Here is an 11,895-nt window from a genome sequence, read left to right as displayed (position 1 = left end):
TAGAACAATCCCTAACACTATACACAAAAATAAACTCAAAATGGATTCGAGACCTAAATGTAAGACCAGACACTATAAAACTCTTAGAGGAAAACATAGGAAGAACACTCTTTGACATAAATCACAGCAAGATCCTTTTTGATCCACCTCCTAGAGTAATGGAAATAAAAACAAAAATAAACAAATGGGACCTAATGAAACTTAAAAGCTTTTGCACAGCAAAGGAAACCATAAACAAGACGAAAAGACAACCCTCAGAATGGGAGAAAATATTTGCAAATGAATCAACGGACAAAGGATTAATCTCCAAAATATATAAACAGCTCATGCAGCTCAACATTAAAAAAACAAACAACCCAATCCAAAAATGGGCAGAAGGCCTAAATAGACATTTCTCCAAAGAAGACATACAGATGGCCAAGAAACACATGAAAAGCTGCTCAACATCACTAATCATTAGAGAAATGCAAATCAAAACTACAATGAGGTATCACCTCCCACCAGTTAGAATGGGCATCATTAGAAAATCTACAAACAACAAATGCTAGAGAGGGTATGGAGAAAAGAGAAGCCTCTTGCACTGTTGGTGGGAATGTAAATTGATGCAGCCACTATGGAGAACAATATGGAGGTTCCTTAAAAAACTAAAAATAGAATTATCATATGACCCAGCAATCGCACTACTGGGCATATACCCAGAGAAAACCATAATTCAAAAAGACACATGCACCCGAATGTTCATTACAGCACTATTTACAATAGCCAGGTCATGGAAGCAACCTAAATGCCCATCGACAGGTGAATGGATAAAGAAGATGTGGTACATATATACAATGGAATATTACTCAGCCATAAAAAGGAACGAAATTGAGTCATTTGTAGAGACATGGATGAACCTAGAGACTGTCATACAGAGTGAAGTAAGTCAGAAAGAGAAGAACAAATATCGTATATTAATGCATGTATGTGGAACCTAGAATAATGGTACAGATGAACCAGTTTGCAGGACAGAAATAGAGACAGATGCAGAGAACAAACATATGGACACCAAGGGGGGAAAGTGGAGGGGGGTGGGTGTTGGTGTGGTGAATTGGGAGATTGGGATTGACATATATACACTAATATGTATTAAATGGATAACTAATAAGAACCTGCTGTATACAAAATAAAATTCAAAAAATAAAAAAAAATAAATAAATACAATAATGAAAGTTTGAAATATTTTAAGAATTACCAAAATATGACACATGAAGTAAGCAAATGCTGTTGGAAAATGTGTCCATAGACTTGCTTGACCATGTGGCAGGGTTGCCACAAACAAATCTGAAAAAAACGCAATATCTGTTAAGTGCAATAAAATGAAGTATCTCTTTATAGAGAAGGCCACCATCAAGATCCTGCTTACAGGTTAGATATTCAGCAGTGGCAATAGCTAGGTAATTATTGTTGAGAGGACACTCATGCTGTTGGGCCCATGCAGTAGCCTCCATTTCTGCCACCATGAGTACTTCATTCATGAGTCACTTGAGGAAGCCCTAAAGTGACCAAAGACACAGGCTGGCTGACTTCAGTTAAACCAGTCAATCTGTTCATCTTGTTCAGTTTCTTTGAATGTCTTTTGAGCTTTGACAGGAGGCACCCAGGTCATTTTCCATGACCCCTGTCATAGAGCCAATGACACACGCCTTCCCCAGACCTTTGTATCCATTCTCCCATTCTCATTCCTTCCAGACACGTGACCAAAACAGCAAGCCCATTTGTTTGCCTAGAAGTCCCTGCATAGCCTTTCTTCAGGTAGAGGTCTCCCGATGCATGATTGATTATTCTCTGAAGCTCTGGCCACTAAGAGGCTTTCCCTTTATCACTGGACTTTGGGGCTATGCCCTAGTAGGGCTGTAATGCAGCAACAGTGGACATTCTGCTAGCACGTTCACTGAGCTTTGAACTAGAGCTATTTTTTTCCCCTTATTTGTAGGAAAATGCATCTATTGCTTCATGGGGCGTAGTTTTGCGGAAAGAGGTAGGTAGGTGGTATTGGGTCTGGAGCACCTGCTTATATAACTTGTACCCTCATGACCTCATACTCCACCTGAATGTACTATATTCATTTAAAAAATGCTTTCTATTGTGCCTGTACAACCTTATGATTTGGGTCTGTCTGTACTAGCTCATGATGGACAGCTCCAGTCACATAGTCACTTGATGGCCCAAAGATAGACTCCCAGTCTCTGAGAGCCCAGCAGTGTGTCAGGAGCTGTTTTATAACTATAGTTCTGTGCTACAGTTAACATGACTTTATTCCAGAAACTTTAGGGCTCTAAAATGCTCTCAAATTGTGGCTTGCTAGACATCCCTTATTGCCACACTTTGTACCAAAGATGCCTCTGGTATCATTGGAATGGGGTGAGTTATATAGACCAATTGGCAGAACAGCTGGCATGGTAGCCTGAATCTTTGGGCCCCATTTGAATCTTTGGGCCCATTTGAAACTAGAAAACTTCAGCATAACTTGACAAACATGTTGGAGCAATGTTCCCAAGTGTATTTACATGCTGCCTCTATCCAAAAAGCCCACCAAATTTTGTGTTCCTTTTCTCGTAGCAGGGGGTACAAGGTGCAATAATGTGCCCTTTACCTTAGATGCCCTGGCATACATAACATGACTAGAATCTTAAACTCTGTACAGAGATCATGTTCCCATATTTGTGAGGATTTTTCTCTCTCACCATCTGACCTGTGTCTTCTTGTGTACTTGTTACTCTTTATCAGATCTAATTAGCATGACATCAACATAAAGGATTAATATGGTATTTTGTGGTATGTCAAGGTGACCAAGATCTTGTGGTCTATATAGCAAAAAAGCAGAAGAGCTAACAGCCTTTGAAAGGCTGTGAACTTGTATTGTTGACTTTCCTGCATAAGTGAGAACTGCCTCAAATCCTCTCAATGGGGCTTGAGAAGAACATGTTGGTCATTCTCCCAGAGCATATTAAACACATGAAGCATATCAAGTGTGTGTCACATTGGTATTAAAGATACCGTGTCTAGCAAAGCAGCTCAATTGGGGATCATATGGAGAACTATAACACTTGCCATGACCTATCATGCTTATACAGAGGCCATAAATGTGACGAAGGATACAGTGCTAGTGGTCCCCACATCGAGTCTCTGGTACTACTTCTCTGTAGCTTCATCCCAGGATTCAGTATTACTTAGAACCAGTATGCTGGAAGAGACTAAGTCCCATCATTTGAAATTGTTCCTCCCTATTCTCTACATCCTAAGCCAAGGAATCAACTGAGAATTCTTCCAGAGTCAAGTCTATCCATCTTAAGTATGTACTCAAAGACTCAGGAAATAATACATCCTAGGGTGGAAGATATGTCTCTGGACCCATTAGACTTAAACTACCTTGAGTTACAACTCTGAGGGACCATGATGGCATTTTAAATCTTTTGGTATGAGTTTCAGCTCAGACCTTAAACAGCCTCTGTGCCTCCCCGTGTACAAGTCTGGTAACTGGCCTTGGCAGAGGATTAGAATAGTTATAGTACATGCTCATAGTGGCATTCTGGAGTCATCCTTCAACAGGATTCAGCTTATTATCTTCAAGCATTGGAGTCTGGGTCTGAGAACTGCCTGAATCTGGAAACTAGATGTAAAGAAATGATTTCACATTGCTGTGATTGATACCATCTTTACCAGCACAGATTTTTTTTTTTTTAACCAGTCTACAGGTCAAACACTGGTCAGCTGCCCATTTTCCTCACTAAGAACATCACTGTGTGTTGGCCATGGTCAAAGACCCCTGCAAGTCAAGATACACTGGTGGCAATACCAGACTTGCTGCCCATTTATAATCATGTTCACGTTGGCTCTAAGGCTAAGTACCAATTCTGGTCACTGTCGTCCCCATCTATTTTAGGGAGCCCTGTTTCAGGCCAGCATCTCCTGGCCTACAAAGGACAGACAGCCCACACTAAGCTTATGAATGACCGTCCCCTCATGCATTCTGTATTGTTCTAGTGAAGGGTCTCCTCTGAACCCACTAGAGGGAGCAGAGTCAGCTGATGGGTTCTCTGTTAAATGTGCCTATTACGTAAGATCATTCTTACTGCCCTAAGCATCTGCGCCTTGCCACTTTATTCTGAACAGTTCTGGAACTTCTGTGTCACTTGCTAACGGTCCTTATGTCCAAGCTTCAAGGAAAAATCCCAGAAGCGTAATACCAGTTTCAAGTGTTTTATCTCAGATATTAAACCCTGAGTCATGTGGGAGACCATCCTATCCAGCCTTCTATTCAGCCCACTTCATTCCTAACACCCTCAAGATCTACTTCCCAGTTCCTATTGATGTACGTTAAGTAATGCAAGTATTTCAATGAATATTTACTCCCTTCTGAAGCAAGTAGTACATGTCCCTCTTCAGGTTATGCTGAGCACTGACCCTAGTTACTTGCCTTGATGCAGTGAGGAAAAGGGAGGGATAATCTTGATGACAAGCATTATCAAGTGAAGTAGCATGGTCTTTAGGCAATGGCCAGTGGCTCGCCACTTGCAGGTGGTAGGAGCTTGCTTCTGCCATCCTGGAGTTTTCAAAGGAATCTGACCAAACATTCTTGGGCTCATCTACTTAGCATAACCTGACCCGTGTCTGAGTCTGAGTACTGCTCCTTCCTTATTGGGTTTTGGCTTCAGCATGGGAGATGTACTAGTACTGTGCATGGTCGCTTTTGCAACTTTGCCACTCTTCAAACCCATAACCTAATTATTATAGCCCTTTAGCTGTAGGACATTATGGCCTTCCAAGGTTGTCAAGAAGGTCTCTGGCTATGGCCACATGTCCTGAGCTGGCTGCTTTTTCTTTTAAGTTGGCTTCTGAGTCTGTCATCCTTTCAGGCTTCCAAAGCAGTTAGCAAGTGCCAGCCAACTCCACAACTTATAATTACCATTGTGCCCATATTGTTCAAGTGCCAGAACTGTTGCATAATCCACATGTTTCTCCTTCACTCTGTGCCTCATCCAAACGCAACATAGGTGAGTCTTAGTAATTGCAGTACTGCGTCAAGCTGGGCATTATCACCACCCCACTTACCAGCAGCATCGCAGTACTTGCTACTCTTAAGCTGTTCTAGTTCCAGACTTTTATCTTGAGAGTCTGTTTTCTAAGGCCTTCTACTGTCCTTAGCTCAGCTTCCTTGAAAGCAGAGCCCAAGACAAAGACTTCAGTGCAAGTGGTGTATTTGGGAATGAATCCCATAGAGCAGGAGTGAGGGAACCAAGAGTGAAAAGGAAGGAAAGCATTGAGGTTTGTTATGGGCAATAGGAGCTTGGCAAGCAGGGACATTTATTGAATGAATTTTTGCATTCCACTGGTAGGTGGTTGCTCTCAGGTATTAGCCTGAGGGCTATTGGGCTGCTCTCACTGGAAGCAGATCTGGGGCAAGAAGTAGAGAGTTTAACCCCAGTCTTGCTTCTTGTGTATCAATCTCAGCTTCCATGGAACTACAGCTAAAATCAGTAATGGGCAGAGGGTATATGGCAACAGACACTACAAGCACCTACAAAACCTTAAAATATCTTAATGCACAATTGACTAAGTAATAAGACTACCAAGTTTTACCCTTGTTACTCTTGCTTCATCTGTTATGGTAGCCTTGAATAAGAAAATGTTCTCTTGGCCATCTATAATGTAAGCCAGTCAGAAGAAATCAATGAGTTTGTTACTAGAATGCAGTAAACATTACAACAGGAAGTACTTAAAGCCAAGGCCTTCTGTTTGTGTTAAATGGAGTCCTAAAAGACTTCACCAAAACTGATCTAGAGACAGGGCAGCCTTACTAAAGAGAATGATGAATTAAGTCTGCACCGTTGGTACATGCCCAACCTCTATCATTACACTTAACTGAAGTGTATATGTAAAGATGTCTTAAATACATAGCTCACCCTGTCTACACCAGGAGTAGAAGGAACCTACTAGACAACTTAGGGGATGGAAAGATTCTGCAGGCCAGTATCTAAGGCAGAGGATCCTCTTCTTTGGGGGTGGGTGTATTACCCATTAACAGATTCGGTGGTTTGATCTCACAGACTCTCCAGAGGAGAAGAGAGGCTATGAGCCTCAAGGTTTTCCCAGTTCTGCTCTTACAGCCACATCTAAACGACTTGTCCGGTAGAGGGTTGCAGTAGGAAGGTGCCTTACAACTTAGGCTTCAGCATGGGTGAAGGAGAACTTAGGGGGTGAAGGTCCCTTGGGTCCTAACGTGCCCTTCCCCGAGCCCCTACTTGGCACCTCGGGAAGATGGTTGGGGACATAGGTGTGAGGAAGGCCCTGGAGGTAGAAGCCTAGGGCAGAGGTCCTAGGCTTCCCTGGCCCCCCCAATCTGAGTGGAGCTGGCCCGGGGTGGGGAAGGAGAGCAGTAGGGTAAGAAGAGGCCAGGAGGCTAGAACTGGGAAGTAGATCCTCTGGTTCTCACCTAGTAGCAAATTTCTGCTCCAAGCTCTGCCTACCTGTTCTGAGCCTTGCTCATTCACAAGCAGGGTGGCTAGGATCTTGGTGGAAGGGCTGCCCTAGAATAAGCCCTAGTCAACTGGCCGAGGTCTATACTTATCTGAGTCACACTTCTTCCCTCAGCACTTGCTGCTTACTGTCAGGGACTTGCGGTATTCCTTGGGAGCTTATGGAAAGTCACTACAATTGAGGTACCCCAGTGCCCAGGTTCTGGGATGGGAGGTGGAGTGAAGCACCTTAAACCTCCAACTTCATTCCTTCCTTAGTCCACGGGAGCTGAGGCTGTCAGTGCTGGAACTCAGGTCTAGCCCACTGCCTGTTGTCTACCTGACTGCCCACTTCCATAGGGTAAATAAACACTTTCACACATGTAAACATAAACATTATAAACCACTTCTTGCTTTATTGCACTGGCTATGACCTATAACATGGTATTGAATAGAAGTAGATATTAAACGTTTTCCCGCAAGATTGGAAGGCAATAATATTTCAGAATTAAGGATTGTGCAAGTTGTAGGTTTTTCATGAATATCCTTTCATGAGAAAGTTGTCTTTTATTCCCAGTTTGCTGAACTTTTATAATAAGTGGGTATTAAATTGACATGCTTTTCCTGCATTTCCCAAGATGATCTATTAGTGTGGTGAATTACTGACTTAAACTAACCTGGCATTCCTAGGATAGGTTCACATGGTCATGATATATTTTTATATTTGCTAGATTTGATTTGGTAAGCTTAAGGATCTTTGCAATACTTATGAGGCATATTGGCCTATAGTTTTATTTTCTAGCAACATTCTTTTAAGTTAATATCAAGGTTATTCTGGCCTCAGCAAGTTGGAAAGTGTTCTCAGTTTATGTAGGCTCACTTCCAGTGTCTGATATTTAGTGAATCCTATAAACTGAAGAAATGTGATAGCCCAGGTCCTGCAAGAAAGATGGCAAGACTAGATTAAATATGCAAGAAACACCTGTGAGAAAATGGGGAGAGGTCCAAATAGGCTGGAGAGCTGTCAGACTGCAATGCTGATCTGACCTCAAGTAAAGGAATGAAAGGCAGAATGAAGGTTGAGTAGAACTATGTCAGCCTGCAATGCAACTCAAAGGAGAGTCAAGCCAAAGCTGCTTGTCAGGGGTCCCACATCTCCCAGGAACAGACCTGCCTTAGTATCTCTATGACAATCAGTCATTGTCTGGGAGTAATCATGAGAAGGTTGGACTTCGTAAAAAGTCAGTGAAAGATCTTAGAGCGCAGCAGGGAGAGATTGTGATCAATCACACTCCCTGCAGCCAGAGCTGAGATGCATCCTCACGGCTGTCATGGAACTCTGCTACCTGTGTCATACTTGTCTCTCCCACAGCCTAGGAGTCGAAGGGCAGGCCTAATTGAGTAGTGCCCTGCTACTTCTCCAGATCATCTCTTCCAGCCCCGACACCGAGCTGAAGCAGATACTTGGGAAGTGAAATAGAATTGAACAGCGTGTTCTCTGGCATCAACTTGTAGTTGATAGCACAGCCCTGATATATCAGAACTTTGAGGTTCTAGGTAGTTAGTGTGGTTCCCACAATCAGGGCTGGGTGTTGGTCCTGATTGGCAGTGACAAAGAAGAGCAAACATAGTAGTGGTGGTACAAGTTATGGACAGAAGTGCAGGGCAGACCTAAGAGATGAAATGCCCTGAATCTCTTCTGCCTTAAAAGAAAGTCTTGTTAGCAAGAGCAAAAACTCCTAGAGAAAGTACATCTTGGTTTTGCTGAAATCCCCTGCTTGACATGAACTTGAACTAATGGGACTGAGTATCCAGGTTCCAGAGAACTTTCTGAAACAAAGCTGAGGCACTACTGAACCTCCATGTATACAGTGATACTTCAGTGTCTTAAGTGATGTACCAACAACTGTCTCCTGCTTCTCAAGGGCCCCCTTAAATTACATCTCCATTTTCCTTTCCTTGGGGGCCAGAACTGGCTTAGCCAGGTGCTAGTTTAATTTACAGTGACAGCCACAACTAGTGTTCATTAATTTACAGTTAAATTTACAGTGGCCACTTCTGCTTGGCACCCTTGGTTCCCAGGCCCACGATATCTTCTCTTGGGGCACAAAGCTCTGACTTGGTTTGGGGGAAACAAGGGCAGGAGAGGGCCCCCTAGAGGAAATAGGTCAGAGCCACAGAGACAAGTAGGAACCATATGGTAAAGTAGAGCTCAGCTGCTGCAGCTGTCTGACTGGGAAATCTGTGTCCAGGGGGATTAGAAATAGAACTTGAGAGGTATCAACATTTGCCTGCTCAGTTCATGTCTAGGTGCTGGTATGTGCCAATGGATTAAGTAGTCTGACTGGATGAGAAGAGGCCAGTGATGGAACAGATACCTGTGCCTATGGCTAGGGTTTCTGTAGCTTCAGATTATGACAAAAATGGGCATCCTTGAGTTTGGAGGCAGAACTTCCAAAATGGTTCTCTTGGCCAATGTCCCTTTAAGATTCCAGGGATTGAAGATGGTCTAGTGGTCACTGAGAATCTGTCATTTCTATGTTCCTTATTTCCCCCTTTTAGGGTCTTGTCAAGGCAAAATGAGTTTCCAGTAATACTCATGCAGGTCCAAGTCATCTTCCAGTTTCTGCAATATTCAGCACAAACACTCTTTACTCAATATTTGCATCCAGACTTGACAACTTGAGTAGACTTCTACTCACCCTTTCCAAAACATCTTACAAAGTGAGAGCTGGAGAAATCCTTTGCCTTTCTATCTTAGCACCAAGTACCATTTAAATATTTGAATACCTACTACATGCCAGGCACTGTCCAAGGGTACTGGGTATACACCAGATGTGTTGGTTGACTCCTCTGGAATGGGAAGTACAAGAGACTTACTGGGCTAATGTTAAAGTTAAAGGGAGACAGAAATATGCAGGGAAAGCCTTCAGGCTACAAATTCAAGTCTGATACTTAGAGAAAAAGGAAGGATTGTATAGGCTCAGACCACAGCTCAGTCTGTGAAGGAGCAGCAGGTCAAATGTTCCATGGGAAGAGTTTCCCCCGTTGAGCAGAGATGGCTGAGCCCTAGGACCTCTGCCACTCTGATGGATTACTTGGAGGGTGGCTTCAGCTCAAATGCTGTGGTGGATCCCAAAGGTGGTGGAGCTGGAAACTGTCGGTTAATTTCACTCCTCACAGGTATCAAGTCCCTTCTTGAAGGGAAATTTGAATGGCATGCCTCTGTGGCTGTCGCAGCCCACCCCCTGTGCCATGTGAATGTAGTGTGTGCAATGGATGTTCAAGGAGCAGGTCTTCCAGGGCTCCAGTGTGCCTCTCCTACTGGAAGAGGACCTAGAAATACTAGTGGGATGAATGATAGCCCGTTGCTGCAGTGGCCCTTGGAGCCACAACTAGTGTTCATTCCCTCACTTGCTGTACTCTAATTCTCTCTGCCCTCAGATGTCACCTCTGCTGGTCTTCATGGTTTGCCTAGTGGTATGACCCAAACCCTAATTCCTGAGAAGTCTGAGCCCTTGATCATATACTTCTCAGACTGAGTGGCTGTTCTTATTCAGTCACAGTTGGTCAAGGTGGGACCAAGAGGTGCCCAAATGGACCACGTGAGTTCCACACTTTCCTCCCTGCCCCCACTACATAACCAGGGCCATAACCGTCTCCCCGTGAGTTGAGTGTCTTCTCTTTTCACCTGCTAGTGCCTAGACACAGGGAGTCCAAAGTGTCCTAGAAGCATCTGTAGCTTGTGCTTCATTGGGACCCTGGCTATATCCCCTGGAAAAAGTGCACCCCCTTTGGGACTAGGGCCTCTAACATTGCAGAGACAAGACTATGAGGAGACAAAGTCCACCGGTGGGTCACTGGTAATGAAAGTAAAGGGGGACCACTTCCGCTTGGCACCCTTGGTTCCCAGGCCCACGATATCTTCTCTTGGGGCACAAAGCTCTGACTTGAAAAGCATACTTGGTGATGCCTTGCCATTGTGGCAGAGTAATGTCTCTGACCTGGCTCATTGGCTGTGCCTTCAGCTGGTTGTCCCAATACTCTGTCCAGCAGGCAGCCTCCAGATGGTGTTATGTGATGCAACCAGTGGGTCACGTTGTCATGGGCTGTCTCCCACACCTTCACTATGTAGGAGATCCTCTGGTCAGATGCCATGTTGTCTGGGATTCCATGATTGGGGATCAGGCACTCTTAAGTCCCTAGAGGATGAATGTTGGCTGAGACTGAGCAAAACCGGCAATCCCATAACCAAAGTTGGCGTCAACCTCAAAGAATTCATTGCTGGCTCTTCTGGGATGGAAGGCGCCTAATGGAATTAACTTTCTACCAAGTGGTTGTTAGGCCTCCTTGAATGGTGCCTTATAAGAGGCCTTATTGGCCTCCATTGCTGGTAGATCAGACATTCATAGGTAGTGGTATCTAAATCAGCCTTGGGACATGGGAACCCATGCTTTTGGGTTCTTGCATAGCTGCTATCTCTGCTACTGTGCCCAATGTATGTGTTTGACCATGATGGCAGTTAGATGACCAATGAGGCTGGCTAACACCGCTGGTCAAATTATTTTGTCTACTCAGTTAAGTGCTCATCCCATGGTGAATGCATTCTGGTAGGCAGTAACACATGCCATAAGTCTTTATACTTTGTGCTGACTCCCAAATGTTCTTCCACATACATCTAACCCAGACCTCCTTGCCTCTGAGCCTCCAGTCTTTCTTCAGACCCCTGACCAGTCTATTGGCTCTTGCCCAGAAGTCTATGTATATTCTTACTTCAGGTTGCTTTTCTTTCCATGGTGTACATACTGCTCAAAAATACACCAGTTGGGGAGGTTTTCCCTCACCACTGCATATCTAGCCCTAATTTTTTGAGGGAACCTCCTTACTGTCTTCCACAGTGGGTGTGCCAACTTATAATCCCACCAACAGTGCACAATATCTCCACATCCTTGCTAACATTTGTTGTATTATCTCTTTGATAGCCATTCTAACAGATGTGAGATGATATCTCCCAGTGGTTTTAACTTGCATTTCCTTAGTGATTAGCGATATTGAGTACTTCTTATGTACCTGTTAGCGATTCACATATCTTATTTGGAAAAATGTTCACGTCCTTTGCCCGTTTTAAACTTGAATTACTTTTAATTTGTATGAGTTCTTAATATATTTTGGATATTAACCCCTTGCAAGTACTTTTCTCCCCATTCTGTAGGTTCTTTTCTCTTCCATCATTTCTTTTGCTGTGCCAAGGCTTTTAGTTTGTAGTCTCACTTGTTTGCTTATTCCTTGTACCTTAGGTATCTTATCCAAAAAACCATTGCCAAGACCCATGGCAAGGAGCTTTAATTCCTCTTTTCTTGGAATTTTTTGGCTTCTGGTTTTACACTTAATTCTTCAA

This window comes from Balaenoptera acutorostrata, chromosome 10, assembly GCF_949987535.1.
Source record: "Balaenoptera acutorostrata chromosome 10, mBalAcu1.1, whole genome shotgun sequence".
Lineage (NCBI taxonomy): Eukaryota > Metazoa > Chordata > Mammalia > Artiodactyla > Balaenopteridae > Balaenoptera > Balaenoptera acutorostrata.
This window is presented reverse-complemented; position numbering follows the sequence as displayed.